The sequence below is a fragment of the Plectropomus leopardus genome, chromosome 15 (assembly GCF_026936395.1).
Source record: "Plectropomus leopardus strain MGB_pleo_1.0 chromosome 15, ASM2693639v1, whole genome shotgun sequence".
Taxonomy (NCBI): domain Eukaryota; kingdom Metazoa; phylum Chordata; class Actinopteri; order Perciformes; family Serranidae; genus Plectropomus; species Plectropomus leopardus.
Window position 1 is genome coordinate 20,039,336 of NC_142190.1, and position 16,676 is coordinate 20,056,011.

Here is a 16,676-nt window from a genome sequence, read left to right on the forward strand (position 1 = left end):
TCTTGCTCTCAATAATACTAAAGCTGTACAAAAGAGAAAGAAACTCTTTGTGTATTTATTAGTTTTACTCCATAATCCCTTTTAGTTTCTTCAATATAGACATGATATTTAAGGATAAATAATGTGGCATTTTCACCTTTGCTATAAAGAGCATGGTGATCCTTTGACCTATGTATTTTTAGGGGAATGCTAACTGTAAATTTAAAATATCATATTTTTTTTCCTTTTATGCACTCAACCATAAAAGACAAAATCTCTTTTTACGCATAGACTTAATGCAGTTTTATATGTGTATGTGTACAGCAGAGGAAAGGAATGGGTAGAAATACAGCAGAGAAAATAATTTTAGCAAAAATGGGGTTGTATTCATCTGACTCATCAGCCTAAAACATTTAAATAAGTACAATTCAGCCTTTAGACTCATTAGTTACATTATCTCAAATCAACATGTTTTATTGTCATATAGCCTTTAGGTCTCAGTCCTAACATAGCAGAAGTTTGTAACAAGCAAAGTGAGAACTAATAGGCCTACAATTTGATCAGTTCCATATTTAGTTTCTAATATTGTTAATAATTTTAGATTGTTTTATTCAGGCCGAAAAAAAACAACACAAAGTAACACCCGAAAGACAACACAAAAATGGATGCATATGAGAATGTTAACTTTGTTAAAGAGGTTTTGAAGGAAGGTGTGATTACACTTTGTTACGTATGATAAGAAAAAAAGTAGCATTTTATTGTTATTTCTAGTTTTATATAGTATTATTTTGGCACTGTAATCAAAACCTTTTTGATTGATATCTAGCATAAAATTAATAGATAATAAAACATTTTCAAAACTGAATATAGCACCAACAAATCCGTAACATAAAGACATACTTTATTTAAAACCTGAAAATGCAGTATTCTACAAAATGCTCAATATATTACCATGACTGTCATTGAGGTTTTTTTAGGTTTATTCAGAGGTTTCTTTATTTTTTTTCCATTTTAAGTTTATGTTTTATTTTGAAATCGACATTACTGTATATCCGGGTTTAATGTTTTTCAACGGGCTGCTTTATGAAGCCCCTTTAAGAACATGGCGGCAGTCCCTGGATTGGGGAGTTGAACGGGGAGGAGAGTACTGGAAGTAGTGGGTGCCTGAGTGGGGGAAGAGTACAGCTTGGGTGGAGGGACACACCTCTTAAGAAACAAGCATGGAGGGGGGGTTTCCTTTTGAATAGTGACAGAAAGGAGAGCAGGTGTGGATTATCAATGGGATTTTTTTGTGAAAAGAAGAATTTCATGACAGACTGCTGATCATGTTTATATGCTACACCTCGTCCACACACAGGAATGAAGCCTTTAGTGTCTGTTTTGTGGCTGTAGAAAAGTTTTAATCAAGCCTTTTCTAACATCAGAACTTGTCATGTCAATAAAGGTCAAAGGTCAGATTTATTTGGGGTGGGCAAGAAAATCGATACAGTTTAGTATCACAAGATATTTTGTGTGGCAGTAACATGGATGCCAAGTATAGATATTTTTATTTCATAAATTGCTATTATTGAAAATACTAATTGAACTTCTGGGTAGCCAATTACAATAATAAATCCAACAATTGTGAAGAAAGGAAAAAAGCAATTAGGAAGGGAAGAAATTGTGTAACATAATTTTGTGTGTTATTATGAATCTGATTATGAATATAGTTTTTTCCAACCTTTTTTTCCCTAGACATTTTTCCGTTGCTTTTAAAAAATATTTTTAAATCCACTCATTTCTTGCAGTTCCTGGACATTTCTTACCAAGTTACTCATTGTCTTTTTTTCTGATTTTTCAGAAGATTCAAAACAAATTAGCTCAAGTTTCAAAGGTTTAAATACTTGTGAAAGGTGTTTGAAAGCAGCATGAGATAAATTATGTTGCTCCAGATTTCAGAGGGTTAAATATCGTAATAATATAATATCATGGAGCCTTTGGTGATTTCCACCCCTAATACATACCGCTACTAACGGTTAGTTAAATTTGCATTTATGCATAATGACAGTTAGTCCACTAGAAGCGATCATTGACTTAAAGGATATCACGAGGATACAAGGCTGTTCATCTCTCTGTAATGACTTACTGTAATCAATAAATTATCCAATCAGTGTCCAGGATGGCATGGGCTGTCATGGAGAGTGACGAATGTCTGACATAGTGGAAGCAATTCCATAATGGCCTTTGTTAAGCAGCCTGAGAGACTTTTTGAGGTAAAAGTAACATTACATAAAGTATTACATACATTCCATACAGTATATATATATATATATATATATATATAGTAATATTATCATAAGGAGTTTAAAAAAGATGTGACACTTTAATAATATTAGTTCAATATGGCTGTGGGGTTATTTATAGCATGCATCTAATACATATGTAATATAATATCCTGTCCTTGGTGAAGTGCTCTGTCTTATGCGTCTGCCTCTGTGTGTGTGTGTGTGTGTGTGTGTGTGTGTGTGTGTGGGCCCTGTTTCCGTCAGAGGTCGAGATGTGTATCGGCAGCAGGTCTGTCCCCTCTCTGGTGGACTGAGTGAAATCCATTGTGGCATCAGGAGTGGCTTTTTCTCTGAGATCTACAGGATTAACTACCTAATCTCCTCACCATAAAGGGAGAGTGGAGAGAGGGTAGTGAGTCTGACACACACACACACACACACACACACACACACACACACACACACACACACACACACATACAACAGCATAAGCACGCCTGCACAAAAACAAAAGTGAGGTGTGAATGTGTTTTTTGTTGACTGTGTTTCCAAAATTAAGGTCAGTGTATGATTAGGACATAATTGTTTAATGTATAAAATGAAAAATGTAAATATAAATATATAAATATGGCCACTCATGGCTCCAAAAAACCCAGATAGGCAACAAACCAATGGGTAACATCAAGGTAGCTATGTTGTTTTTACCAATATTTTGTATATGTTGTGTGTACATTACAAAAATACTTGTACACCCATTGATTGGTTATTTTACTGACTTCAGTATAACTACACAAATTGTATAAAATACAACTTAAAGTGACACAAGACAAGACTCAGTTGTCTGTGCTTATAAATAGTGAATGAACTTTCTATCACCCACAAGAACTGTGTTTAACTTTCACCGACCGCTGGTGCTTTAATAGGTTACATGAATCCGAACATGAAACCCATGTAGCCTACTGATGCACTCGACTCGCTCTTTTTTCAGTCATTGTGGTCATTTTCGTAAAGAATGGCCTGTGTGACAAATAATCCAAGTACAAGACCCCAACAATTCAATGAAAACTTAATGTCTAATGCAAAGCTTTAAAATTTAGCCTATCTGAGTTGTACTGTAGTAGAGGATTAAGATTTTTGTAGCTATGTTCAAAATGTACACAAATCTTTAGAGGTTGAAAATATATATATAATAACAGTACATATCTTTGGTGTCATATAAAACATAAGTGCTTGTGTATCAATATTTGACTTGCTGGTCATGTCATATATTCCAACCCAAACCAACATGTATCAAGATCAAACAGAAGTGCATAAGGGTAAAATGTGTGTGTGTGTGTGTGTGTGTGTGTGTGTGTGTGTGTGTGTTTCCCTCTTCAGCACTTGCCTGTACTTGTTCGACAGTGCAGGTCTGTGTAATATGAACCACCAGGTCACCTTTACAGTCCCTCGGTTCCTCTCTTTAAGGTCTGCTGATCAAACATAAATGTTACATTTTGTGTAAAGACAATACAACTCTGTAATCCTCTAAGCCTCTCGACTCTGTTCTGTTCAGGTATTCATCTGAGCAGCTGCGGTCTTACTCAGACCACACACACGCACATATAATACACATGAAACACATGTACAGAAACCGCTAACGGAAAGGAATCAGCAAGAATACGTTTTTGAAATGTCAAAGGGCATGATTAGAGTTTAACCCGTATATTGTGTCCACTTGCATGCTGTCAGAAAAGAAGATAGACTTTGATCTATTTCTGTTTGCAGTGTCACTACAAAACAGTTGCTGCTTTTTGGCTTTGAAGGGCAGTGTGCACGGCACACTTGGTGGTTGCCACTGCTCCATATATAAACACTGACGCTTAGCATAGCAGCGCTCCAACATCCCACTGCTTTGCTTCCACTACCTCCCCATGTTTCCCACAGATTATTAACATGCACCGTGTGCCATCAGCTATTCTGAGAGATCCTGCAGCAGACTTTGAGCTCAGACTGCGGTGCTAAGGTTGGTGTTGGGAGCCACCGACGCAACGCAACACCCAGTGTGCAATTCACATCCCCTGACTGAGAGGGCGATTCACTTCAGCTCTCCCAGAACAGGTGTGAGCAATTATTTCCCCACTATAACCACATTAGGCCTCTGTTTTATGCCCCCTTCCTGCTCGTCTACACTCTCCCTCAGTCACATCAATCCTTGACTGAGAGGTCGATGATAAGAACACTGACAGTCTTATTCTGAAAGGATAAGGTCACCCAAGTAAGAAAATCTCACTTCCTATAGTGGTTTACACTTAAATACTGGTTTGACTGGAGATGAAGAGCAGCTGGGAGCACCAGGTGGAGGTGATGAGGCTGATGAGGGGGAGTGGCTGGGTGGAGTAAGTGGAAAAAATCCCACAGCAGCAGGAGAGAGGTAGAGCAGACTGTGACATCAACAGTACAAATTTAATGTTTTTCCTTATTTGGCCTTATTTTGAGGAAAAAAATATGTAATTAAGCAGCTTGTGTTAAAAATTCTGATGAAACGTCATTTAACGAGGGCTAAAAAAATTTATACACCAATTTACAGACACCTCTCTCACAAAGTAAGTCAATGAGAAAAGAACATTATTGGGCCACGTGGCATCACATGATGGACTTAAAAATTGCGATCCTACATTTGGCCACTATGTGAATTGTTTACTGCGCTATATATCTGTATTTTGTCAGTTACATACTAATCCATCATATTTGTACGTTCTTAAATATGTTTATGAAAAAAGAACTCACAGATCTTCTGACTACATAAATGGCAAAATCCTCTGAGATGATCAAGTTAAGTCAGACTAACTTGGTTTACTGAAGCTTTTAACACTGAGAAAGAACAAGGTAATTCCAAACATACATTAAGATTTATAGCTATATTTACTCTCTTTTTTTCAAGGCAATTGGTTTCCAGTATTATTTCAAGTGAGATCAACTTGTCAGATTTTAGTGTTATAATATCCTTTTTCACATTGCTAATCTACCATCATCGGCTAGAGTACTTTCACTTTCACTTATCTGTACAAACCGCTGGATTTGTCTAGTTTACAGTTGAAATACTTTCTTCTGCCATTGTTATGAACAGCTCTCATTAGCCCAGTCTTTTCTGTGACTGACAGCTCTGGTACACTGTCACCAATCCTCAAAGAGCTGCCTTTATTACTCGGGGTCATGTTCCTCTCAAAAACAACAGTCTAAACCTGAGTTGGATTTGGCTCAGACTTAGCAGGAGACTGAGCTTATCTACAACGAACTGTTGTCGAGGGGATCAGGAGGAGGCGGGCGCTCCACTAATCTGCCCACCTGTCTAATACACTCAGTGGTAAATATACACAGGGATTTATCCTGAGATCCCTCTGAAAGACCTTTTTGCTGGAGGCTAAATCTGAGATACAAGTGTTTGTGTTTTGAATCCGTGCGGAGTGCAGTTGGCGGTTTGTTGGGTGATACACAAGGAGAGAAACAACAGTTACACACTCGTCATAGTTAAAAGCCTCCTCCTCTCTGCTGTGAAAACAATTTGTCATCATCTCACGTTTTTGCCATCTGTCTGCCACAGAAGGAGAATAACATCCATGCTCAGTGCTTGTATTTTGTCTCTGTGCACCTGCCTCTGAGTATAGATGCTTCTCTATCTGTTTGTGTTTACCCGTGAGTGGGATTTATTTAGCATTTTATGTGTCTCTCTGTTTGTGTTTGTACAATATGTCTCAGTGAGGCTCTATTCAGTCAACATTAACTGGCTTTTTACAAAATCTTGCCTCTTTAACCTATCTATGTAGGCTACAGGTGTGTGTGAGTGTACTCTCCAACAATGTGCTGACTGAAGAATGGGCTGTTATTGGCGATTCAAGTTATTGCCTCTTAACTACAACTGTGATCAAAGAAGAACTTGCATTTAATTAGAAGTGGTACCATTAACTATGCATGCCCTCAAAAAGGGTATTTCAAATATATATGAATCCATACCCAAATGATTTGCATATTCTACATAAACTAGAAAACTATAACTATAACTAACTATAAAACTATATACTATTCAGTTAAATGAACTGTTAAATTTGAAAGGTTGATCGAACTAGGAAAGTACCTTGAAAAAGGTTAGTTAATTACTATTAATCTGAAGTTATGCTTACTTTTTAAATATTCATCTATCTTAGGCATCATCATAATAACATGTCATAACTACCTTACACCAGGGACCCTCACATAAGAAACTATACTGTCACACACACATCTCTTTACACTAGGACACCAAAAACCCTCTGAAACAACCCTCTGGCCAATTTCTAAATTTATTTCAGCACAGCTTAATTTTGTTTTGTTTTTATACTATGAACAATACAGCCTCACAGAGCTGCTTGTAAGGCTGTAGATTTTGGTTTTCTTTAAGGACAACATCTTTCTGTCTTTCTTTTTTTCTTTCTTCCATCTTCTTTCTTTCTTCAGACAGACTGATTTGTAAGGGAGTCATATGGCATCAGGAAGGCAGTAAATCTTTAAAATGTTATCGTAAAAGAAAAATCCAGTTGTCACTGTGACATTGTCAAGCCTATATGCATTTGCAATGACTATGACTATCATCACCCTGACTGCCTTCTTGGCATAATTGCAGTGTCTGTTGTTGTGATACTGTCTCAATCCTTTTCAGTAGTTATAGTTAGACATTATTGGCACACACAATTTTAGAGTTAAACCGCAGGCAGCTCCAGCCTCTGTGTACCTGAGTCAGCTTCCACTTCCTTCTTCACCTACCTATCTTTTGTTCTTCCTTTATCCACTCCTCTCTGTCTCATAGTGACTATGCAGGTATAAAGTGGAGGGTGAAGCAGAGTTATCAGCACTGCACGACTGGCATTATAGCTACTCTGTGGATGTCAGGCAGTTATTACGGCACAAAATAGCTGTGATTAGATGAGCTGCGGTCTTCCCCATAGGGCTCAAAACAAAGACGGGTCTGTGAGCAACACCGACTGTGGCTGTTTGTCTCCCATGGTTGTCTTTTGGTCACATTACTTTGTGACACAACAGATAAGATTCTCATCTGCTTCATTTAATTTCATTCAATGAACACGTGAAGAGTTATTTCTGCTGTGCTCATTTCTCAGCTGCTCTGCAGGTGGTCATTGGTGTTTGTTCGAGGATGTTGTTTGGATTCCCCTGGGCTTAACAAATCCAAACCTCAAGAATCTGAAGGGTAATGCAAGCATGCATGTAAACAAACTCCTGGTTCCATACAGCATCTCACAAATTCAAAAACTTTAGACAATGTGGACAATACAAGTGATACACACCTGTAATTAAGGGTAGAGTCTTTAACATTTAATACATTCGTTATTTTTCCTTCTTCTGTCTGCTATATGCCGTATACTACACAATAAAATAGCACTATCAAAATGATATATTTAAATACAAGGCAAAAAATATACTCTTACTATATTACATCAATTCCCCTTCAAAAAGTTGTCAGAGTGCTGCAGAGTGGGTCTTAAAACACGGAAATTAGTTAGCATTGCTGCCATCTGGTCCCCTCATCTCAAGTTCAGTGGGGTTTTTGAATGGTTTTGTGGTAGAGCTGACCCTTGAGAATCTGAGACTCTAATCATCAGTCAGCGACCCTCAAGTTTGTTTCAAGTTGAGCAGTCTTTTTTTCTGTGCAGTGTATTTCTAGGGACGTTTTGGTCCCCAGATTTTGCTGCAGAGTAACTGCTCTCTTTCACGCTACTCTTTGCTGCTGTGGACATGCAGGCAGCGGCACGGTGGGAGAGAAAGACCACACCATAAGGTGAAGAGGTGATGAATTTACATCTCACAGCAAGTTAATAGAATACAATTTCTGGCTTTTGTTGACATCTAGTGTTGGCAAAAAAGTTGTTGTGCATCTGCAATTTGATGTTAGTGCCATTAGCTTCTTTACAACATGGTTGAAATGCCACAGTCACAGTGATTGTCCCACTGACTTTAAAACTTTGTATGGAAAAAACATATCGTTGACTACTCATATTGACCAGCCAAATCCAATTTGACTGGTATAATTCTGAATGGGGTACAGCCTTAGTTTTTGGTAAAAAAAAATAGGGTCACACAACCTTCAGGGATATTGACTTTTTTGTTCTACAACATAAATCAGTAAACACTCCACTTGTGGATCTTGAAGCTGTTACATGTAAAACCTTGTACATGTAAAAAGGTGTTTTATAACAAGTTGCTAAATGAACAAGATGTTGTCGAGGACATCACGCATCATCACACCACCCACTTCTCAGGCAAAACACAAAGATGGGCAGAGTTAAGACCTTAAGACCTCTGCCCTTGCAAGAACCCAAACCGGCCACTATGGGAGTTCTAGTAACAAAATAAGTAGCATAGGTTCTGTGATGGAAGCATTAATGCCACTATTTTCTCATTGTTTTTTTCAACAGAGCCTCTGTGAGACAGTGGCAGAGTGACGCACAGCGGTGGGCGAGGCCCTGCCAGATGGCCAGCGACAGCAGAACCAACTTCCAAAATTAAGACATTTTCATTTTGTTTCTGTTTAGGACTGTTTTCAAATGACTGTTTAAACTTTGTCCTTTTTTTAAAAAAAAAAATTGAACTTCCCTTCTTATATTTAAAGACATTTTAGCCTTCTTATTGTGTTTATTTTTAAATAAATTATTGTTCCTTTAACTAGATTTTAAGTCATCTCTCCTTGACTGTCCAGTGTTGCTCTCCACGTGGTCCAAATAATTCGACTTTTAGAAAAATCCTTAAGTCCCCCAAGTCGTTATAGTGAGCTTTATATATTCCGATTCCAATTTTATCAATCCTTCCAAAATTCATAAAAATGGTGATGATTTGTGAAGATGATCTTGCTGAGCAAAGTAGTATCATACACTTTTGTTTGCCACAGACCTTATTTTCTGCAGTAGATCATAATCAAATGGAAAAATCCCCTTGACATTTTGATTAGGAAATGACAAGAAACTGAAAAATGTAATCTCTGCACCACTCTAGGAGGGAGGGGTGTTTGTGTCTTCTCTTCTGTCAGCACCTCACTTCCTGTTTTGTTTTCCATCAGCTGAAATTTACTGGCATCAGCTCAAGGGAGGATGTGTGTGTGAGTGTGTGCACTAACACACACACACACACACACACAAACACATAAAGTTGATTAGGCACCGATGGCCTAAAAGGATGTGGGTGATCTAGGGTTTTTATTAGAGCAGTTTGCTTGTTTTTTTTTTCTAAGTTGACCTGATGAAAGATATCGAAAATTAAATGATTACTTCCTCATGACACACAAAAAAAATTCATGACATGTTGCAAAGAGTCGAAATCATTCACACAGTGTTCATAGAGGTATTCATGTTATTGTATTCACCCCGATGGTGAAACTAAATTGTCATTCTGTACTCAATCTGGGTGCACTGTTATAATAATGGCTTTTTACTAATATCCAATCAAGTTGTAAATTTTAATCAGTCTGATGGTTTTGGCTGATAACTGTTCCATTAATGAATGTGCCAAAAATCTGTGTCCTTATCCTAAAGACATTCGTTTGAGTCCGATAATAAAAACCTACTGGCACATAGTTACTCATAATACCCCTTTCAAAGTGCACGCTTTGACTCTGTGAAAATGCCCAAATCTTCAATCTTCCTCCAAGCTCACTTTGGAGGGTTTAAGATTAAATGGTGGACTCTGTTAAGTTTCGAAACATCATCAGTAAGCTGAGGGAGGTTGGGTTTCCCTGGGGCGCTACAACAAAATCAGTTACTTCATCTTTAAAGGGCAACTGAACAGATGCTGCTTGTGTCTAGAGGTCCAGCAGACTTTAAAATTATCAACCTGAGATGGCAGTGAAACAGTGCTTCTCAGCCTGGCATGAATTTAGTGGACCAAAAATATCAAAAACAACAACAACAAAAAATTATGTGGTTATGTTTATTGGAGCTTTTTGTTTTATGTAGTGATGAAACATCACTCAGGTTGTTTTGAGGTGTAGATCAAAAAGTTTGAGAGTGTATCAGACACTGAAACTCTGAACAGTGGTTTACAGGACTTAACAATACTGGAAAGCTTTCCTTGTAACAGTAATTTTACATTTTATTATGATGATCACAAGGTGGACAGTATAAAGAGTGACAGTCTAAAGAGTGGCTCCATTTAAAAAATTGAGTGGGGCTGAGTTTTTTCATGCAGGGGTTAAGTCAGTCCAAACATGGCCTACTCTTTAAAGCTGCAATAATTGTTTTTTGAACACAAGGGGGCAGAAAAACATCAAAACAAGCTGACATGCATAGCCAGCACATGTCACAGCCTTATAATGTTGATGTTGTTAAAGGTGCTTTAAGGAACATTACATAATCGCAGAAGTACTGGAATCACTGGAATATATAGAAGAGTATACCCACGTCCTTCTCAGTAACCCACCCATCTATCTAGCTGCACACCTGCCTCATCAATTATCTCCCATTACTACCCTCAAAACAGGCTGGATGTGCACACAACTAGAAGAACACATACAGCACGCGTGGAGCAATATACGCCTTTTCACTGAAAGACATGTTTACATTTAGGGAAAGCCAAGGTGTAAACAATAAAAAGCATGATGGCTGAATTCCACTTAGCTGCTTCAGTTTCAGGGTCCATGTATTGTCACACTGTCATGGCTTACAGGGACACTTAAAACAGCGCCATTGTTAATGATGTTAGTAACACCATGCTTTTACCACTGTAACAGGACAAAATGTCACTTTCATAATCATTTTCTTCAACAGCTCATCACTAATTTTAACCACCTCCTATTTGGTGCTGCGCAGGTAGCGTACAGTGTGTTAATCAGAGCTAAAAGCTTCAAAGCTACATAGAGCTGCAGAGCTCGGCGGTAATTCTCTGTGGGTTTGTTAGAATGAGCTACCCTTTTATATATTGTCAGTCAGTGTTAGTATCAAAAATTTGGATTCATGCAGGTTTAAGGTCTGAAAAACCATTGTAATTTTTCATTCTTTTTGTTGCTATACAACCAAAAGAGTGACGTAGTGCTGTGTTTGTACTTTATAGATGTAGATGATTCAACTGTTAGGTCTAAATATATATTTCGTGTACACTTTCTGTATCAAAGAGTGACACATTTGAATGGTTTCTTTCTGTTAATCTTCCTATGCAAACAATCTGAGTTACTCTAAACCGTTTTCTCATATGAACTCTACACAATGTCTCCTGTAAGCCAGGACTTGTGTGGAGTTTACCTTTCACACATGTAGCACACAACAGGACATTTTCAGTGTCAGAAGCGCTCCCACTTGCTGGAAATAACGTGACTGGTTTAGGCAAGGAGGCGGGATATGGTTCAGATTACACAGTTGTCACATAAGACGATTTTGTCATTTGGTCATAAGCAACAAAGTGTCTTGACACTCCTTGAATTTGTCTGATAATTTCGGCTTTGGCCTTTACTGACAGAAGTTATTGACTCTCGTCATCTCCCCAGAAAGACATTTTTATTGTCGTCTTCGTGTAGATGACCCTTCTTCTTCGATCTCTGAAGTTTGTTTCCTACCGGTATTCAAGTAAGCCGCATTGTTGAGATTTCATCAGCACGCTTGCTTGCTGTGAATTTTCCGGACAACAACCCATGGATGATCAGACATTACACAGATTTTTTATTAGGGAGCTATTAATGTCTAGATAATTTCAGGTTTGCAGTGTATGTATGAAAGGTGCTTAAGAGAGAAGTGACACAGTCACTAAAAGATGAAAATATTAGCTGTGCTCTTGTGATGGCTTGTTTGTTCAGTCTGTTAAAGCCAGGCCAGTCCTCTAAGTGCTGAGCTAGAAAAATGCCTTATTTGCAATTCCCAACTGGGAATTATTTTTATATTAGCTCTTTGATTACAGTATAATCAGGGTCAATCAAACCTGTAAAGTGTTGATGACCTGATTACCTTATTGAATCTTTTCAGTCTCACCATGCTCCACACACTGAGGCAGCAGCACACCAAAGCTACTTAATCTGTTTTCTGTTTTCACATCCTGGTTCTCCTTCCTTCCCAGCTCCTTTTCCATAACATAATATTATCTCAAAATTAAATGAAGACAATACTCAGCAACTCCTCTGACTTTTCAGTTTCATCTCCAGCTTGATTTGTTTGCCTAAATAATGAAACAGCAGCACTCATGCACTCACAAAACAAACTGATGGAGACTCATCACACAAAGGAACTGATTTCAGATCAATAACTGGATGTTGCCTATAAGAGCGCATTTCTATTTTTTTTTTCAGCTTTCCGATCTGTTTTCCTCCAGTTTGTAAGTGTTAATCACAACACTCACATTTAATTCAGTGCTAATCTTCATCATAATAAAATGTCACAGTTGAGCTTTGTTGTCAAAATTATTCTTGGCATATAACTGAAAACCTACACAAATAACAACCCATCAGTAAATATTATGATTGCTTGTTTCCTTTGACATATATGAAGCACGGGGCTGTTCTGTGCACATTTGATTTTGGAAGCAATGTTTGACTTGTCTGTCAACGTCTTATTCTGTGCAAATGTTTTATTACATGTTTTATTGTCTGTCTGTCATCAAAACTTCACAGTCAAATTCTGAAGAATGTCATTATTTTCCCCGTGCAAATCTGAAAATATAAGTCCAGGACTTGTATGTCTCCATGTTCGCATGAAGCTTGCTGACTGGAGGTTGAATTAATTCATGTTTAAATTCTGTGTATTCCAAGTCAGAGCTATGTATTGGACATGTTTGGTCATAAGGAATGAGCTTGTACACCCGTATGAGTTCATTTTTAGTACATTGTAGAATTGTTTTGGGTTCTTTTTTTATTTCTTTTTCAGATTATCTTCAATTGTTTATGAAGGCCAATTCAGTTTTTCTCTAACAGAGTCTTTATGTTTTGTTTTTCCCTAACATAATTCTCTGTGTCTTATCTGTCCTTACTTCAACAGAAGGCACATCATGGCTAGTGTTGTTCCATGTGGTATTAGTCACTTTCTTTGTCTTTCTGCCCACGCCTGTCTTTATTTTTCTGCACTAAACCAGTTCTCCTGTGTACCCACAAGCCAATACAGTTTTTATACATAGTTCATATAAAACATATGTAAACCCATATGTACACTTCAACATTCACTGCCAAAACACCAACACTGTCTCATACAAAAGACACATAAGCAAGCACACACACACACACACACACACACACACAAAAACCAAGATGACTCAACCATGAGTGCAGGATGACAAATCTGATTTCACAAGAACTAAACATTTATGTAGCCGCCCACTCAAGAGTTGCAACATGTCTGTTTAACAACACAGGAACATGCAAACACACACTCTATTGCGTCTTTAACAGATAAGACCAACTTATATGCACTTGAAAACCTTATTTGTTTCTTCATTTTGTTTCTTTGGAGGCAATGAAGTGATGAAATTAGCTGATTTGTTACACCTGTTGTAAAATATAAATTCGAAAAGAAAAGTGCTGGACCCCACACTAATGCATTTTCACTATTTTCTGCTGCTTCTTGAAAGAAATTAAATACATGTGAGGATTAACATATTATGTGCAACACCTTAATGTTCCTTTAATTAATTGGCTGTGGAAATTACAGAAGGGCTGTAATTAGAGGAAGGTGCATGTGAACACAAACTAGCCTTGTCTTTAGCAACAGCATCACCCAGTGGAGGAAGAAGTTTATAACAGTATGCAGCTTGTGTGAAATGATGGTGCAGAACTGTATTCAAAAGGCTGCTTCAGTCAGCTGACCCATAAAATAATTTCCTCATTCACAGATCTTTCACATAAAAATGTTGTTTCTATTTAGCGAGCTTAAACACAGTGTTGACCCTCGTGCTACAGGCCTGAAGGAACCAGGCCTCACATGATTGGTGCAGAGGTGGGCTGGTACTCACGTGACGCACCCGATTGGTCCCTGAGATACAGTCATATGACTAAAATGCTTCTTTTAATTGAAGAAACTTCTCACACACACACACACACACACACACACACAATATTACTGTTGTAGGCCTGTGAAACTCCAGTGCCTTCAAAGTAGATGTACGAAACTGAAGAAGTTCCTGTTTCAGAAATTTACTGTTTCAAAGCCATTTTCACAACCCAACCACTGGGGAAAAAAAAACGTTGGCATTATATTTGCATGCAATTATGTAGCAGATTTGTTGAAAATTCATGTTTCGACAACACTGTGGGTAACTTGTGGTTAAATTTAGGTACAAAAACCATTTGGGTAGGACAAGATCATGTTTCGGCTTAAAATATGTGGTACTAAAAAAGCACAGATGTTCAATCAATCAGTTTTTGTGCCACAGTCTCCACTCGAAAAACATGGACAGAAGTTTGGTGCATAAAGCTGCAAACACAGCAATGACTCTCTGAACTAAAACCAGTAGGTTTTTTTGTTGGTCTCGATCAGTGGTGTACAGCTTGAGGTCATGCCATCCACTAACCCCTCTACCTCCTGATGACAAAGTCAGATTATATAATTTGTCACTTTGAAATGTTGATATGATACATATGAAACGTGCAAAATGTAACATATTCGTAGCTTGAAGAAACATACAGTGCCAACATTTTCTCTTGGTGACTGGGCTGAGCTTTCAATATGCTTATCACATGTTCGTACATATCGAAAGCGGGAGAGTAAAGGGTTGCTGAAGCCAGCAGCAGATCTGACACCCAGACAGCTGCAGAAACAAAAATGGTGGGAAAATTGGAACAGATGTCATAAAAAGAAGAGAGCCCTCCAAAACATTGCAGGAAATTCACCCTCAGATAATGCAGATAAAGGGAATTGCATCAAAACAAACCCCCACCCGCAAACATCCTGTAGGCTCTTCAAACCAATATACGAAAACCATAATCACCCACCACAGACATCAACGCCATAAAATCATACAAAGAAAAAATGAGGAAGACACAAAAAATGTTTCTCAAGAAAAACAGAAGGATCTTGACTGGAAGAGGAAACTGGAGAAAAACAGATCCACACTGTTGCTTGAAAGTCAAGTCAAGGAGAGGAGAGAGAATTTAAAAAGTGTGTTAGAAATCAAAAGGAGGAGAATGGGTGATCATGTTACAGTAATCAGGTCAGAATGGCTGGGCAGATTTAAATAAAGAGGTTCTCTATGGAGACAATGGCAGATTTCCACAAGAAATTTCTCAGAGAGAACAAAAGCCTGAAGGTTTTTAAGTACAGGCCTGTCTGGATTGTGAAACCCAGAGAGAAAGATCGAGACATGTGCTAAGCAGCAAAGCAAAAGAAAAAAATGCATGCACTTGTGGTAACAAGCACAATATGCACAACCAGTATGGTGGCTTCATCTGTTTATGACAGAGAAAATATTCAGTGCATATGGTAGGTGTAATGCCAGCTAGGGTCTTCAATTCTCTGTGGTCATGAATACTACAACAAAATATAACATGTCATGGAGTGAACTGGTCACTCAGTCAAAAATAAATAAATGCAGAATGGAACTACCACTGAGACTGAGATAAAAACAACCTGCCTGGAAAAGAAAGTTGCAACCACTGATAGGCTTCTTGATCTAACAAAGACAGACAGGTACTTGTACAAGTACACTGGACACCTGTTCACACATATAGAAACCTTAAAGGTAGCTTAACCGAGACTGAATTTAAAGTTAATGTCGACTACAGCAAAGACTTCACTTGCAAATAGCATTAAGAAATCAAGGACATCCACTTTGGTGGATCTCACCAATGAGTCACGTTGCACACAAGGGTGATGTACTTCAAAGCTGAATCCGTCCCAACTGCATCTAGTAGCCTACAACATGACACTGCTACCACATGGGCACATTTGGATTCAGTCCTGGATCAGATTAGAGCCAACCGTTCCTGGCAAAAAAACATCCACTTCCTCTCAGATGGGCCAATGTCACAGTACAGGAATATGGTAGCATTCAAGCTAGTTGCTCCATATCCTTAATCAGTCCCTGGGACTATGAAAGTGCAAGCGCTCAGCTCCAAGGTCATCTGTTTTCATGGTTTTGCAAATCAAACTAAACTTATTTCTCCACAACTTGTTGCAACAAAGCCAGGTTAGAAAAGCCTGCTGCTTCTGTAGCTTGTGATGACTTCTCCCCAAATGAGTTTGACTTCACCCATTGAGATACAGGTGAGTCTGAGACCATCAAGGTCAGAACATGGGGCCTCGTAGACTTTGACAGTAATATTTATCCTGGCACTATAAACACAGGTATGTTTAAGACCTCTAATAGAGCCAAAAACTGCTGTAGGCTAGGCTTTCCAGGATAATAAGCCTAAAAGGAACCATCACTGTAATATACTTTCTAGGTGCTTTCACAATGCCTGTTTTATATTCAGAATTGTCAATAGATTAGTACCTCATTCATTTAGGA